The following is a 14,390-nucleotide window of genomic DNA, read 5'->3' as shown; positions in this document are numbered from 1 at the left end:
AAGGTATTGTTGATTGAAAGCAAAAGACATGGAAATTAAACCACAAAATCCTTCGAGCCGGATTTGAACCAGCGACCTAAGGATGCCTGACTTTATGCTACAGTCCTCCACTCTACCAACTGAGCTATCGAAGGAGTGGTAGCAAATTGCTCATAGCGCGGAAATTATCTCTCGCTCAAGAAAAGTTGGTGGTGGGGACCAGGAACAGACAGATGAAAATCATCAATATTACCTGCGGCTCCCTTTCAAAGTTACCACTTCTGAGAGCACACTGTGAGTTATGTCTTATCACCTCAAAGGAGGATTTCACACCAAAGTTGATGTTCTGTCTTGGCTTGGGGAAAAGCAGGGGCTCTACAAATATGATTTTTACAGAAAGGAAAGGAACTTTGATACAAAGACCTTAGGAAGCATTGGTGGCAAATGGATGGAAGCCTTTAACCGTGAGAAAAATGACAGAAAGTTATGGGAGTCATTAGTATGCACCCAGCATCAAGAACATGCATTTTGGATGCATTTTTGAAAGGAAAGAGAATGGAAAAATCTGTAGGTCAAAGGCGATTGAGATGAACAACTTATTCTGTTTTTCTTGAAGCTACTGAAAAGAGTCTCTGGTTTAGAGGAAGAACCCTTACCAATGACCAAGATGGCTGCCACAGATTTCAATCCTAAATGTATTAAGATTGCCAAGATTAATCATCTCTTTCATGGCTTAAACAAGTAAGATTCTTTTGTTCTATAATCATCAAAAATGAGATAGCCCCATTTCGTTCGATTTTTCAAGGCAAACGTCTTACAGTTGAAGTGGCGTTCGTACTCCAGTTGCAAGACATAACTCTTCCTTAATCCTGATGGCCCGCCTAGCTTCCTGCCAAAATCCAAAATCAGCACGGCAAAAGGCTGGAGATGCCGGGGATTGAACCCGGGGCCTCATACATGCAAAGCATGCGCTCTACCACTGAGCTACATCCCCACGTCTGCCAAGTTGTACTTTATGCATGGAAACCCTGAATGCAAGTGACTGCCAAGTCAACCCATTTGACACTGCAGCATAAAGTGTCAGTCAGGAAAATCCTTAAGCCTCGTACCTGGATTATCTTCATGGTCTATAGTCTTATTTAGAAATGCTTGTGCGCAGCCTTCTTAGCGCAGTAGGCAGCGCGTCAGTCTCATAATCTGAAGGTCCTGAGTTCGATCCTCAGAGAGGGCATTTATTTCCTCCTTTTGGCGACCAAAATTCCCAGATTTTTTTTTTTTTTTAAATGTGGAATCTATGCCTATTTCAAGCAATTTTTCAAAGCAAACTATTTAAGTGGGGTTCTGACCCCCAACTGCCTGGGAAACCTCTACTTTCCACAAGATGGCAGGCTAGCCTTTTGGTAAAAGCCAATATACAGAACAGAGACTCCTGGAGATGCCGGGGACTCATAAATGCAAAGCATGCGCTCTACCACTGAGCTACATCCCCTCTACTGACTTTTAACCTTTCGCTGGATATGCAGGGAGACTCTGAAGCCCACAGACAGCAATGTCTCGATTTGAGACTCGAATGTAAAGTGTCAGGCATGAAATTGCTCACACCTTACGTGTGGACTGTCTTCATGGAGCATATATGTAGGGTTCCATTCTCCGGCAGAGCTTTTAATTGCTCAGTTTGGAATGCAAAACTTCTCAGGATTTGGCCCAAATGTGCAAATTATTGGTCTACTTTCCAGCTTGCTCAGCCTTTCAGGAGATGATTCCATTGGATATTCCCTCTTGCCCATCCGTGGACACTCAAGTTGAAGGCAAGCTATAGTGTGAATCGCTGCCAAGCAGCTACCTTGGTGCAAGGCTGTGGTAGTAGTTCTGATCAGCAGGTTTCCTTTACTTTTCTTCACACCTCCCCTAGCGATGACTATGTCATCAGTTCACTTTGAAAGCAGATAGAGTACGCTTCTTTTCCAGTATTTATCGGAGCTCGGGGAATTTTTCATAATGAATGGAAGGTATTGTTGATTGAAAGCAAAAGACATGGAAATTAAACCACAAAATCCTTCGAGCCGGATTTGAACCAGCGACCTAAGGATGCCTGACTTTATGCTACAGTCCTCCACTCTACCAACTGAGCTATCGAAGGAGTGGTAGCAAATTGCTCATAGCGCGGAAATTATCTCTCGCTCAAGAAAAGTTGGTGGTGGGGACCAGGAACAGACAGATGAAAATCATCAATATTACCTGCGGCTCCCTTTCAAAGTTACCACTTCTGAGAGCACACTGTGAGTTATGTCTTATCACTTCAAAGGAGGATTTCACACCAAAGTTGATGTTCTGTCTTGGCTTGGGGAAAAGCAGGGGCTCTACAAATATGATTTTTACAGAAAGGAAAGGAACTTTGATACAAAGACCTTAGGAAGCATTGGTGGCAAATGGATGGAAGCCTTTAACCGTGAGAAAAATGACAGAAAGTTATGGGAGTCATTAGTATGCACCCAGCATCAAGAACATGCATTTTGGATGCATTTTTGAAAGGAAAGAGAATGGAAAAATCTGTAGGTCAAAGGCGATTGAGATGAACAACTTATTCTGTTTTTCTTGAAGCTACTGAAAAGAGTCTCTGGTTTAGAGGAAGAACCCTTACCAATGACCAAGATGGCTGCCACAGATTTCAATCCTAAATGTATTAAGATTGCCAAGATTAATCATCTCTTTCATGGCTTAAACAAGTAAGATTCTTTTGTTCTATAATCATCAAAAATGAGATAGCCCCATTTCGTTCGATTTTTCAAGGCAAACGTCTCACAGTTGAAGTGGCGTTCGTACTCCAGTTGCAAGACATAACTCTTCCTTAATCCTGATGGCCCGCCTAGCTTCCTGCCAAAATCCAAAATCAGCACGGCAAAAGGCTGGAGATGGCGGGGATTGAACCCGGGGCCTCATACATGCAAAGCATGCGCTCTACCACTGAGCTACATCCCCACGTCTGCCAAGTTGTACTTTATGCATGGAAACCCTGAATGCAAGTGACTGCCAAGTCAACCCATTTGACACTGCAGCATAAAGTGTCAGTCAGGAAAATCCTTAAGCCTCGTACCTGGATTATCTTCATGGTCTATAGTCTTATTTAGAGATGCTTGTGCGCAGCCTTCTTAGCGCAGTAGGCAGCGCGTCAGTCTCATAATCTGAAGGTCCTGAGTTCGATCCTCAGAGAGGGCATTTATTTCCTCCTTTTGGCGACCAAAATTCCCAGATTTTTTTTTTTTTTTTTAAATGTGGAATCTATGCCTATTTCAAGCAATTTTTCAAAGCAAACTATTTAAGTGGGGTTCTGACCCCCAACTGCCTGGGAAACCTCTACTTTCCACAAGATGGCAGGCTAGCCTTTTGGTAAAAGCCAATATACAGAACAGAGACTCCTGGAGATGCCGGGGATTGAACCCGGGGCCTCATACATGCAAAGCATGCGCTCTACCACTGAGCTACATCCCCTCTACTGACTTCTAACCTTTCGCTGGATATGCAGGGAGACTCTGAAGCCCACAGACAGCAATGTCTCGATTTGAGACTCGAATGTAAAGTGTCAGGCATGAAATTGCTCACACCTTACGTGTGGACTGTCTTCATGGAGCATATATGTAGGGTTCCATTCTCCGGCAGAGCTTTTAATTGCTCAGTTTGGAATGCAAAACTTCTCAGGATTTGGCCCAAATGTGCAAATTATTGGTCTACTTTCCAGCTTGCTCAGCCTTTCAGGAGATGATTCCATTGGATATTCCCTCTTGCCCATCCGTGGACACTCAAGTTGAAGGCAAGCCATAGTGTGAATCGCTGCCAAGCAGCTACCTTGGTGCAAGGCTGTGGTAGTAGTTCTGATCAGCAGGTTTCCTTTACTTTTCTTCACACCTCCCCTAGCGATGACTATGTCATCAGTTCACTTTGAAAGCAGATAGAGTACGCTTCTTTTCCAGTATTTATCGGAGCTCGGGGAATTTTTCATAATGAATGGAAGGTATTGTTGATTGAAAGCAAAAGACATGGAAATTAAACCACAAAATCCTTCGAGCCGGATTTGAACCAGCGACCTAAGGATGCCTGACTTTATGCTACAGTCCTCCGCTCTACCAACTGAGCTATCGAAGGAGTGGTAGCAAATTGCTCATAGCGCGGAAATTATCTCTCGCTCAAGAAAAGTTGGTGGTGGGGACCAGGAACAGACAGATGAAAATCATCAATATTACCTGCGGCTCCCTTTCAAAGTTACCACTTCTGAGAGCACACTGTGAGTTATGTCTTATCACCTCAAAGGAGGATTTCACACCAAAGTTGATGTTCTGTCTTGGCTTGGGGAAAAGCAGGGGCTCTACAAATATGATTTTTACAGAAAGGAAAGGAACTTTGATACAAAGACCTTAGGAAGCATTGGTGGCAAATGGATGGAAGCCTTTAACCGTGAGAAAAATGACAGAAAGTTATGGGAGTCATTAGTATGCACCCAGCATCAAGAACATGCATTTTGGATGCATTTTTGAAAGGAAAGAGAATGGAAAAATCTGTAGGTCAAAGGCGATTGAGATGAACAACTTATTCTGTTTTTCTTGAAGCTACTGAAAAGAGTCTCTGGTTTAGAGGAAGAACCCTTACCAATGACCAAGATGGCTGCCACAGATTTCAATCCTAAATGTATTAAGATTGCCAAGATTAATCATCACTTTCATGGCTTAAACAAGTAAGATTCTTTTGTTCTATAATCATCAAAAATGAGATAGCCCCATTTCGTTCGATTTTTCAAGGCAAACGTCTCACAGTTGAAGTGGCGTTCGTACTCCAGTTGCAAGACATAACTCTTCCTTAATCCTGATGGCCCGCCTAGCTTCCTGCCAAAATCCAAAATCAGCACGGCAAAAGGCTGGAGATGCCTGGGATTGAACCCGGGGCCTCATACATGCAAAGCATGCGCTCTACCACTGAGCTACATCCCCACGTCTGCCAAGTTGTACTTTATGCATGGAAACCCTGAATGCAAGTGACTGCCAAGTCAACCCATTTGACACTGCAGCATAAAGTGTCAGTCAGGAAAATCCTTAAGCCTCGTACCTGGATTATCTTCATGGTCTATAGTCTTATTTAGAGATGCTTGTGCGCAGCCTTCTTAGCGCAGTAGGCAGCGCGTCAGTCTCATAATCTGAAGGTCCTGAGTTCGATCCTCAGAGAGGGCATTTATTTCCTCCTTTTGGCGACCAAAATTCCCAGATTTATTTATTTTTTTAAATGTGGAATCTATGCCTATTTCAAGCAATTTTTCAAAGCAAACTATTTAAGTGGGGTTCTGACCCCCAACTGCCTGGGAAACCTCTACTTTCCACAAGATGGCAGGCTAGCCTTTTGGTAAAAGCCAATATACAGAACAGAGACTCCTGGAGATGCCGGGGCCTCATACATGCAAAGCATGCGCTCTACCACTGAGCTACATCCCCTCTACTGACTTTTAACCTTTCGCTGGATATGCAGGGAGACTCTGAAGCCCACAGACAGCAATGTCTCGATTTGAGACTCGAATGTAAAGTGTCAGGCATGAAATTGCTCACACCTTACGTGTGGACTGTCTTCATGGAGCATATATGTAGGGTTCCATTCTCCGGCAGAGCTTTTAATTGCTCAGTTTGGAATGCAAAACTTCTCAGGATTTGGCCCAAATGTGCAAATTATTGGTCTACTTTCCAGCTTGCTCAGCCTTTCAGGAGATGATTCCATTGGATATTCCCTCTTGCCCATCCGTGGACACTCAAGTTGAAGGCAAGCCATAGTGTGAATCGCTGCCAAGCAGCTACCTTGGTGCAAGGCTGTGGTAGTAGTTCTGATCAGCAGGTTTCCTTTACTTTTCTTCACACCTCCCCTAGCGATGACTATGTCATCAGTTCACTTTGAAAGCAGATAGAGTACGCTTCTTTTCCAGTATTTATCGGAGCTCGGGGAATTTTTCATAATGAATGGAAGGTATTGTTGATTGAAAGCAAAAGACATGGAAATTAAACCACAAAATCCTTCGAGCCGGATTTGAACCAGCGACCTAAGGATGCCTGACTTTATGCTACAGTCCTCCGCTCTACCAACTGAGCTATCGAAGGAGTGGTAGCAAATTGCTCATAGCGCGGAAATTATCTCTCGCTCAAGAAAAGTTGGTGGTGGGGACCAGGAACAGACAGATGAAAATCATCAATATTACCTGCGGCTCCCTTTCAAAGTTACCACTTCTGAGAGCACACTGTGAGTTATGTCTTATCACCTCAAAGGAGGATTTCACACCAAAGTTGATGTTCTGTCTTGGCTTGGGGAAAAGCAGGGGCTCTACAAATATGATTTTTACAGAAAGGAAAGGAACTTTGATACAAAGACCTTAGGAAGCATTGGTGGCAAATGGATGGAAGCCTTTAACCGTGAGAAAAATGACAGAAAGTTATGGGAGTCATTAGTATGCACCCAGCATCAAGAACATGCATTTTGGATGCATTTTTGAAAGGAAAGAGAATGGAAAAATCTGTAGGTCAAAGGCGATTGAGATGAACAACTTATTCTGTTTTTCTTGAAGCTACTGAAAAGAGTCTCTGGTTTAGAGGAAGAACCCTTACCAATGACCAAGATGGCTGCCACAGATTTCAATCCTAAATGTATTAAGATTGCCAAGATTAATCATCACTTTCATGGCTTAAACAAGTAAGATTCTTTTGTTCTATAATCATCAAAAATGAGATAGCCCCATTTCGTTCGATTTTTCAAGGCAAACGTCTCACAGTTGAAGTGGCGTTCGTACTCCAGTTGCAAGACATAACTCTTCCTTAATCCTGATGGCCCGCCTAGCTTCCTGCCAAAATCCAAAATCAGCACGGCAAAAGGCTGGAGATGCCTGGGATTGAACCCGGGGCCTCATACATGCAAAGCATGCGCTCTACCACTGAGCTACATCCCCACGTCTGCCAAGTTGTACTTTATGCATGGAAACCCTGAATGCAAGTGACTGCCAAGTCAACCCATTTGACACTGCAGCATAAAGTGTCAGTCAGGAAAATCCTTAAGCCTCGTACCTGGATTATCTTCATGGTCTATAGTCTTATTTAGAGATGCTTGTGCGCAGCCTTCTTAGCGCAGTAGGCAGCGCGTCAGTCTCATAATCTGAAGGTCCTGAGTTCGATCCTCAGAGAGGGTATTTATTTCCTCCTTTTGGCGACCAAAATTCCCAGATTTATTTATTTTTTTAAATGTGGAATCTATGCCTATTTCAAGCAATTTTTCAAAGCAAACTATTTAAGTGGGGTTCTGACCCCCAACTGCCTGGGAAACCTCTACTTTCCACAAGATGGCAGGCTAGCCTTTTGGTAAAAGCCAATATACAGAACAGAGACTCCTGGAGATGCCGGGGCCTCATACATGCAAAGCATGCGCTCTACCACTGAGCTACATCCCCTCTACTGACTTTTAACCTTTCGCTGGATATGCAGGGAGACTCTGAAGCCCACAGACAGCAATGTCTCGATTTGAGACTCGAATGTAAAGTGTCAGGCATGAAATTGCTCACACCTTACGTGTGGACTGTCTTCATGGAGCATATATGTAGGGTTCCATTCTCCGGCAGAGCTTTTAATTGCTCAGTTTGGAATGCAAAACTTCTCAGGATTTGGCCCAAATGTGCAAATTATTGGTCTACTTTCCAGCTTGCTCAGCCTTTCAGGAGATGATTCCATTGGATATTCCCTCTTGCCCATCCGTGGACACTCAAGTTGAAGGCAAGTCATAGTGTGAATCGCTGCCAAGCAGCTACCTTGGTGCAAGGCTGTGGTAGTAGTTCTGATCAGCAGGTTTCCTTTACTTTTCTTCACACCTCCCCTAGCGATGACTATGTCATCAGTTCACTTTGAAAGCAGATAGAGTACGCTTCTTTTCCAGTATTTATCGGAGCTCGGGGAATTTTTCATAATGAATGGAAGGTATTGTTGATTGAAAGCAAAAGACATGGAAATTAAACCACAAAATCCTTCGAGCCGGATTTGAACCAGCGACCTAAGGATGCCTGACTTTATGCTACAGTCCTCCGCTCTACCAACTGAGCTATCGAAGGAGTGGTAGCAAATTGCTCATAGCGTGGAAATTATCTCTCGCTCAAGAAAAGTTGGTGGTGGGGACCAGGAACAGACAGATGAAAATCATCAATATTACCTGCGGCTCCCTTTCAAAGTTACCACTTCTGAGAGCACACTGTGAGTTATGTCTTATCACCTCAAAGGAGGATTTCACACCAAAGTTGATGTTCTGTCTTGGCTTGGGGAAAAGCAGGGGCTCTACAAATATGATTTTTACAGAAAGGAAAGGAACTTTGATACAAAGACCTTAGGAAGCATTGGTGGCAAATGGATGGAAGCCTTTAACCGTGAGAAAAATGACAGAAAGTTATGGGAGTCATTAGTATGCACCCAGCATCAAGAACATGCATTTTGGATGCATTTTTGAAAGGAAAGAGAATGGAAAAATCTGTAGGTCAAAGGCGATTGAGATGAACAACTTATTCTGTTTTTCTTGAAGCTACTGAAAAGAGTCTCTGGTTTAGAGGAAGAACCCTTACCAATGACCAAGATGGCTGCCACAGATTTCAATCCTAAATGTATTAAGATTGCCAAGATTAATCATCACTTTCATGGCTTAAACAAGTAAGATTCTTTTGTTCTATAATCATCAAAAATGAGATAGCCCCATTTCGTTCGATTTTTCAAGGCAAACGTCTCACAGTTGAAGTGGCGTTCGTACTCCAGTTGCAAGACATAACTCTTCCTTAATCCTGATGGCCCGCCTAGCTTCCTGCCAAAATCCAAAATCAGCACGGCAAAAGGCTGGAGATGCCTGGGATTGAACCCGGGGCCTCATACATGCAAAGCATGCGCTCTACCACTGAGCTACATCCCCACGTCTGCCAAGTTGTACTTTATGCATGGAAACCCTGAATGCAAGTGACTGCCAAGTCAACCCATTTGACACTGCAGCATAAAGTGTCAGTCAGGAAAATCCTTAAGCCTCGTACCTGGATTATCTTCATGGTCTATAGTCTTATTTAGAGATGCTTGTGCGCAGCCTTCTTAGCGCAGTAGGCAGCGCGTCAGTCTCATAATCTGAAGGTCCTGAGTTCGATCCTCAGAGAGGGCATTTATTTCCTCCTTTTGGCGACCAAAATTCCCAGATTTATTTATTTTTTTAAATGTGGAATCTATGCCTATTTCAAGCAATTTTTCAAAGCAAACTATTTAAGTGGGGTTCTGACCCCCAACTGCCTGGGAAACCTCTACTTTCCACAAGATGGCAGGCTAGCCTTTTGGTAAAAGCCAATATACAGAACAGAGACTCCTGGAGATGCCGGGGCCTCATACATGCAAAGCATGCGCTCTACCACTGAGCTACATCCCCTCTACTGACTTTTAACCTTTCGCTGGATATGCAGGGAGACTCTGAAGCCCACAGACAGCAATGTCTCGATTTGAGACTCGAATGTAAAGTGTCAGGCATGAAATTGCTCACACCTTACGTGTGGACTGTCTTCATGGAGCATATATGTAGGGTTCCATTCTCCGGCAGAGCTTTTAATTGCTCAGTTTGGAATGCAAAACTTCTCAGGATTTGGCCCAAATGTGCAAATTATTGGTCTACTTTCCAGCTTGCTCAGCCTTTCAGGAGATGATTCCATTGGATATTCCCTCTTGCCCATCCGTGGACACTCAAGTTGAAGGCAAGCCATAGTGTGAATCGCTGCCAAGCAGCTACCTTGGTGCAAGGCTGTGGTAGTAGTTCTGATCAGCAGGTTTCCTTTACTTTTCTTCACACCTCCCCTAGCGATGACTATGTCATCAGTTCACTTTGAAAGCAGATAGAGTACGCTTCTTTTCCAGTATTTATCGGAGCTCGGGGAATTTTTCATAATGAATGGAAGGTATTGTTGATTGAAAGCAAAAGACATGGAAATTAAACCACAAAATCCTTCGAGCCGGATTTGAACCAGCGACCTAAGGATGCCTGACTTTATGCTACAGTCCTCCGCTCTACCAACTGAGCTATCGAAGGAGTGGTAGCAAATTGCTCATAGCGCGGAAATTATCTCTCGCTCAAGAAAAGTTGGTGGTGGGGACCAGGAACAGACAGATGAAAATCATCAATATTACCTGCGGCTCCCTTTCAAAGTTACCACTTCTGAGAGCACACTGTGAGTTATGTCTTATCACCTCAAAGGAGGATTTCACACCAAAGTTGATGTTCTGTCTTGGCTTGGGGAAAAGCAGGGGCTCTACAAATATGATTTTTACAGAAAGGAAAGGAACTTTGATACAAAGACCTTAGGAAGCATTGGTGGCAAATGGATGGAAGCCTTTAACCGTGAGAAAAATGACAGAAAGTTATGGGAGTCATTAGTATGCACCCAGCATCAAGAACATGCATTTTGGATGCATTTTTGAAAGGAAAGAGAATGGAAAAATCTGTAGGTCAAAGGCGATTGAGATGAACAACTTATTCTGTTTTTCTTGAAGCTACTGAAAAGAGTCTCTGGTTTAGAGGAAGAACCCTTACCAATGACCAAGATGGCTGCCACAGATTTCAATCCTAAATGTATTAAGATTGCCAAGATTAATCATCACTTTCATGGCTTAAACAAGTAAGATTCTTTTGTTCTATAATCATCAAAAATGAGATAGCCCCATTTCGTTCGATTTTTCAAGGCAAACGTCTCACAGTTGAAGTGGCGTTCGTACTCCAGTTGCAAGACATAACTCTTCCTTAATCCTGATGGCCCGCCTAGCTTCCTGCCAAAATCCAAAATCAGCACGGCAAAAGGCTGGAGATGCCTGGGATTGAACCCGGGGCCTCATACATGCAAAGCATGCGCTCTACCACTGAGCTACATCCCCACGTCTGCCAAGTTGTACTTTATGCATGGAAACCCTGAATGCAAGTGACTGCCAAGTCAACCCATTTGACACTGCAGCATAAAGTGTCAGTCAGGAAAATCCTTAAGCCTCGTACCTGGATTATCTTCATGGTCTATAGTCTTATTTAGAGATGCTTGTGCGCAGCCTTCTTAGCGCAGTAGGCAGCGCGTCAGTCTCATAATCTGAAGGTCCTGAGTTCGATCCTCAGAGAGGGTATTTATTTCCTCCTTTTGGCGACCAAAATTCCCAGATTTATTTATTTTTTTAAATGTGGAATCTATGCCTATTTCAAGCAATTTTTCAAAGCAAACTATTTAAGTGGGGTTCTGACCCCCAACTGCCTGGGAAACCTCTACTTTCCACAAGATGGCAGGCTAGCCTTTTGGTAAAAGCCAATATACAGAACAGAGACTCCTGGAGATGCCGGGGCCTCATACATGCAAAGCATGCGCTCTACCACTGAGCTACATCCCCTCTACTGACTTTTAACCTTTCGCTGGATATGCAGGGAGACTCTGAAGCCCACAGACAGCAATGTCTCGATTTGAGACTCGAATGTAAAGTGTCAGGCATGAAATTGCTCACACCTTACGTGTGGACTGTCTTCATGGAGCATATATGTAGGGTTCCATTCTCCGGCAGAGCTTTTAATTGCTCAGTTTGGAATGCAAAACTTCTCAGGATTTGGCCCAAATGTGCAAATTATTGGTCTACTTTCCAGCTTGCTCAGCCTTTCAGGAGATGATTCCATTGGATATTCCCTCTTGCCCATCCGTGGACACTCAAGTTGAAGGCAAGTCATAGTGTGAATCGCTGCCAAGCAGCTACCTTGGTGCAAGGCTGTGGTAGTAGTTCTGATCAGCAGGTTTCCTTTACTTTTCTTCACACCTCCCCTAGCGATGACTATGTCATCAGTTCACTTTGAAAGCAGATAGAGTACGCTTCTTTTCCAGTATTTATCGGAGCTCGGGGAATTTTTCATAATGAATGGAAGGTATTGTTGATTGAAAGCAAAAGACATGGAAATTAAACCACAAAATCCTTCGAGCCGGATTTGAACCAGCGACCTAAGGATGCCTGACTTTATGCTACAGTCCTCCGCTCTACCAACTGAGCTATCGAAGGAGTGGTAGCAAATTGCTCATAGCGTGGAAATTATCTCTCGCTCAAGAAAAGTTGGTGGTGGGGACCAGGAACAGACAGATGAAAATCATCAATATTACCTGCGGCTCCCTTTCAAAGTTACCACTTCTGAGAGCACACTGTGAGTTATGTCTTATCACCTCAAAGGAGGATTTCACACCAAAGTTGATGTTCTGTCTTGGCTTGGGGAAAAGCAGGGGCTCTACAAATATGATTTTTACAGAAAGGAAAGGAACTTTGATACAAAGACCTTAGGAAGCATTGGTGGCAAATGGATGGAAGCCTTTAACCGTGAGAAAAATGACAGAAAGTTATGGGAGTCATTAGTATGCACCCAGCATCAAGAACATGCATTTTGGATGCATTTTTGAAAGGAAAGAGAATGGAAAAATCTGTAGGTCAAAGGCGATTGAGATGAACAACTTATTCTGTTTTTCTTGAAGCTACTGAAAAGAGTCTCTGGTTTAGAGGAAGAACCCTTACCAATGACCAAGATGGCTGCCACAGATTTCAATCCTAAATGTATTAAGATTGCCAAGATTAATCATCACTTTCATGGCTTAAACAAGTAAGATTCTTTTGTTCTATAATCATCAAAAATGAGATAGCCCCATTTCGTTCGATTTTTCAAGGCAAACGTCTCACAGTTGAAGTGGCGTTCGTACTCTAGTTGCAAGACATAACTCTTCCTTAATCCTGATGGCCCGCCTAGCTTCCTGCCAAAATCCAAAATCAGCACGGCAAAAGGCTGGAGATGCCGGGGATTGAACCCGGGGCCTCATACATGCAAAGCATGCGCTCTACCACTGAGCTACATCCCCACGTCTGCCAAGTTGTACTTTATGCATGGAAACCCTGAATGCAAGTGACTGCCAAGTCAACCCATTTGACACTGCAGCATAAAGTGTCAGTCAGGAAAATCCTTAAGCCTCGTACCTGGATTATCTTCATGGTCTATAGTCTTATTTAGAGATGCTTGTGCGCAGCCTTCTTAGCGCAGTAGGCAGCGCGTCAGTCTCATAATCTGAAGGTCCTGAGTTCGATCCTCAGAGAGGGCATTTATTTCCTCCTTTTGGCGACCAAAATTCCCAGATTTTTTTTTTTTTTTTTTAAATGTGGAATCTATGCCTATTTCAAGCAATTTTTCAAAGCAAACTATTTAAGTGGGGTTCTGACCCCCAACTGCCTGGGAAACCTCTACTTTCCACAAGATGGCAGGCTAGCCTTTTGGTAAAAGCCAATATACAGAACAGAGACTCCTGGAGATGCCGGGGATTGAACCCGGGGCCTCATACATGCAAAGCATGCGCTCTACCACTGAGCTACATCCCCTCTACTGACTTCTAACCTTTCGCTGGATATGCAGGGAGACTCTGAAGCCCACAGACAGCAATGTCTCGATTTGAGACTCGAATGTAAAGTGTCAGGCATGAAATTGCTCACACCTTACGTGTGGACTGTCTTCATGGAGCATATATGTAGGGTTCCATTCTCCGGCAGAGCTTTTAATTGCTCAGTTTGGAATGCAAAACTTCTCAGGATTTGGCCCAAATGTGCAAATTATTGGTCTACTTTCCAGCTTGCTCAGCCTTTCAGGAGATGATTCCATTGGATATTCCCTCTTGCCCATCCGTGGACACTCAAGTTGAAGGCAAGCCATAGTGTGAATCGCTGCCAAGCAGCTACCTTGGTGCAAGGCTGTGGTAGTAGTTCTGATCAGCAGGTTTCCTTTACTTTTCTTCACACCTCCCCTAGCGATGACTATGTCATCAGTTCACTTTGAAAGCAGATAGAGTACGCTTCTTTTCCAGTATTTATCGGAGCTCGGGGAATTTTTCATAATGAATGGAAGGTATTGTTGATTGAAAGCAAAAGACATGGAAATTAAACCACAAAATCCTTCGAGCCGGATTTGAACCAGCGACCTAAGGATGCCTGACTTTATGCTACAGTCCTCCGCTCTACCAACTGAGCTATCGAAGGAGTGGTAGCAAATTGCTCATAGCGCGGAAATTATCTCTCGCTCAAGAAAAGTTGGTGGTGGGGACCAGGAACAGACAGATGAAAATCATCAATATTACCTGCGGCTCCCTTTCAAAGTTACCACTTCTGAGAGCACACTGTGAGTTATGTCTTATCACCTCAAAGGAGGATTTCACACCAAAGTTGATGTTCTGTCTTGGCTTGGGGAAAAGCAGGGGCTCTACAAATATGATTTTTACAGAAAGGAAAGGAACTTTGATACAAAGACCTTAGGAAGCATTGGTGGCAAATGGATGGAAGCCTTTAACCGTGAGAAAAATGACAGAAAGT

The 14,390-nt window shown here is 43.6% G+C and overlaps 24 non-coding genes across 24 annotated transcripts; 7 read left to right on the top strand and 17 right to left on the bottom strand.

The window, feature by feature from the left end:
• Window positions 1-48: 48 nt before the first annotated feature.
• On the bottom strand, window positions 49-134 carry TRNAY-GUA (transfer RNA tyrosine (anticodon GUA)). The gene is given in 2 exon segments: window positions 49-84; window positions 98-134. It is a non-coding gene; the product is annotated as a tRNA-Tyr (tRNA).
• A 767-nt stretch (window positions 135-901) lies between these two features.
• TRNAA-UGC (transfer RNA alanine (anticodon UGC)) lies at window positions 902-973 on the bottom strand. Its single transcript has one exon. It is a non-coding gene; the product is annotated as a tRNA-Ala (tRNA).
• A 164-nt stretch (window positions 974-1,137) lies between these two features.
• On the top strand, window positions 1,138-1,210 carry TRNAM-CAU (transfer RNA methionine (anticodon CAU)). Its single transcript has one exon. It is a non-coding gene; the product is annotated as a tRNA-Met (tRNA).
• Window positions 1,211-2,033: 823 nt separating this feature from the next.
• TRNAY-GUA (transfer RNA tyrosine (anticodon GUA)) lies at window positions 2,034-2,119 on the bottom strand. Its single transcript is given in 2 exon segments — window positions 2,034-2,069; window positions 2,083-2,119. It is a non-coding gene; the product is annotated as a tRNA-Tyr (tRNA).
• Window positions 2,120-2,886: 767 nt separating this feature from the next.
• Window positions 2,887-2,958, bottom strand: TRNAA-UGC (transfer RNA alanine (anticodon UGC)). Its single transcript has one exon. It is a non-coding gene; the product is annotated as a tRNA-Ala (tRNA).
• Window positions 2,959-3,122: 164 nt separating this feature from the next.
• Window positions 3,123-3,195, top strand: TRNAM-CAU (transfer RNA methionine (anticodon CAU)). The gene has a single exon. It is a non-coding gene; the product is annotated as a tRNA-Met (tRNA).
• Window positions 3,196-3,396: 201 nt separating this feature from the next.
• Window positions 3,397-3,468, bottom strand: TRNAA-UGC (transfer RNA alanine (anticodon UGC)). The gene has a single exon. It is a non-coding gene; the product is annotated as a tRNA-Ala (tRNA).
• Window positions 3,469-4,033: 565 nt separating this feature from the next.
• TRNAY-GUA (transfer RNA tyrosine (anticodon GUA)) lies at window positions 4,034-4,119 on the bottom strand. The gene is given in 2 exon segments: window positions 4,034-4,069; window positions 4,083-4,119. It is a non-coding gene; the product is annotated as a tRNA-Tyr (tRNA).
• Window positions 4,120-4,886: 767 nt separating this feature from the next.
• TRNAA-UGC (transfer RNA alanine (anticodon UGC)) lies at window positions 4,887-4,958 on the bottom strand. The gene has a single exon. It is a non-coding gene; the product is annotated as a tRNA-Ala (tRNA).
• Window positions 4,959-5,122: 164 nt separating this feature from the next.
• Window positions 5,123-5,195, top strand: TRNAM-CAU (transfer RNA methionine (anticodon CAU)). Its single transcript has one exon. It is a non-coding gene; the product is annotated as a tRNA-Met (tRNA).
• An 823-nt stretch (window positions 5,196-6,018) lies between these two features.
• TRNAY-GUA (transfer RNA tyrosine (anticodon GUA)) lies at window positions 6,019-6,104 on the bottom strand. The gene is given in 2 exon segments: window positions 6,019-6,054; window positions 6,068-6,104. It is a non-coding gene; the product is annotated as a tRNA-Tyr (tRNA).
• A 767-nt stretch (window positions 6,105-6,871) lies between these two features.
• Window positions 6,872-6,943, bottom strand: TRNAA-UGC (transfer RNA alanine (anticodon UGC)). Its single transcript has one exon. It is a non-coding gene; the product is annotated as a tRNA-Ala (tRNA).
• A 164-nt stretch (window positions 6,944-7,107) lies between these two features.
• TRNAM-CAU (transfer RNA methionine (anticodon CAU)) lies at window positions 7,108-7,180 on the top strand. The gene has a single exon. It is a non-coding gene; the product is annotated as a tRNA-Met (tRNA).
• Window positions 7,181-8,003: 823 nt separating this feature from the next.
• TRNAY-GUA (transfer RNA tyrosine (anticodon GUA)) lies at window positions 8,004-8,089 on the bottom strand. The gene is given in 2 exon segments: window positions 8,004-8,039; window positions 8,053-8,089. It is a non-coding gene; the product is annotated as a tRNA-Tyr (tRNA).
• A 767-nt stretch (window positions 8,090-8,856) lies between these two features.
• On the bottom strand, window positions 8,857-8,928 carry TRNAA-UGC (transfer RNA alanine (anticodon UGC)). Its single transcript has one exon. It is a non-coding gene; the product is annotated as a tRNA-Ala (tRNA).
• Window positions 8,929-9,092: 164 nt separating this feature from the next.
• TRNAM-CAU (transfer RNA methionine (anticodon CAU)) lies at window positions 9,093-9,165 on the top strand. Its single transcript has one exon. It is a non-coding gene; the product is annotated as a tRNA-Met (tRNA).
• An 823-nt stretch (window positions 9,166-9,988) lies between these two features.
• TRNAY-GUA (transfer RNA tyrosine (anticodon GUA)) lies at window positions 9,989-10,074 on the bottom strand. Its single transcript is given in 2 exon segments — window positions 9,989-10,024; window positions 10,038-10,074. It is a non-coding gene; the product is annotated as a tRNA-Tyr (tRNA).
• Window positions 10,075-10,841: 767 nt separating this feature from the next.
• On the bottom strand, window positions 10,842-10,913 carry TRNAA-UGC (transfer RNA alanine (anticodon UGC)). Its single transcript has one exon. It is a non-coding gene; the product is annotated as a tRNA-Ala (tRNA).
• A 164-nt stretch (window positions 10,914-11,077) lies between these two features.
• On the top strand, window positions 11,078-11,150 carry TRNAM-CAU (transfer RNA methionine (anticodon CAU)). Its single transcript has one exon. It is a non-coding gene; the product is annotated as a tRNA-Met (tRNA).
• An 823-nt stretch (window positions 11,151-11,973) lies between these two features.
• On the bottom strand, window positions 11,974-12,059 carry TRNAY-GUA (transfer RNA tyrosine (anticodon GUA)). The gene is given in 2 exon segments: window positions 11,974-12,009; window positions 12,023-12,059. It is a non-coding gene; the product is annotated as a tRNA-Tyr (tRNA).
• A 767-nt stretch (window positions 12,060-12,826) lies between these two features.
• On the bottom strand, window positions 12,827-12,898 carry TRNAA-UGC (transfer RNA alanine (anticodon UGC)). The gene has a single exon. It is a non-coding gene; the product is annotated as a tRNA-Ala (tRNA).
• Window positions 12,899-13,062: 164 nt separating this feature from the next.
• Window positions 13,063-13,135, top strand: TRNAM-CAU (transfer RNA methionine (anticodon CAU)). Its single transcript has one exon. It is a non-coding gene; the product is annotated as a tRNA-Met (tRNA).
• Window positions 13,136-13,337: 202 nt separating this feature from the next.
• Window positions 13,338-13,409, bottom strand: TRNAA-UGC (transfer RNA alanine (anticodon UGC)). The gene has a single exon. It is a non-coding gene; the product is annotated as a tRNA-Ala (tRNA).
• A 565-nt stretch (window positions 13,410-13,974) lies between these two features.
• Window positions 13,975-14,060, bottom strand: TRNAY-GUA (transfer RNA tyrosine (anticodon GUA)). The gene is given in 2 exon segments: window positions 13,975-14,010; window positions 14,024-14,060. It is a non-coding gene; the product is annotated as a tRNA-Tyr (tRNA).
• Between the last annotated feature and the right edge of the window lie 330 nt (window positions 14,061-14,390).

This window comes from Lissotriton helveticus, chromosome 1_2 (genome assembly GCF_964261635.1).
Source record: "Lissotriton helveticus chromosome 1_2, aLisHel1.1, whole genome shotgun sequence".
NCBI classification, from domain to species: Eukaryota; Metazoa; Chordata; class Amphibia; order Caudata; family Salamandridae; genus Lissotriton; species Lissotriton helveticus.
The sequence above is the reverse complement of the archived record's forward strand: the minus strand, read 5'-3'. Positions and strand labels throughout refer to the sequence as shown.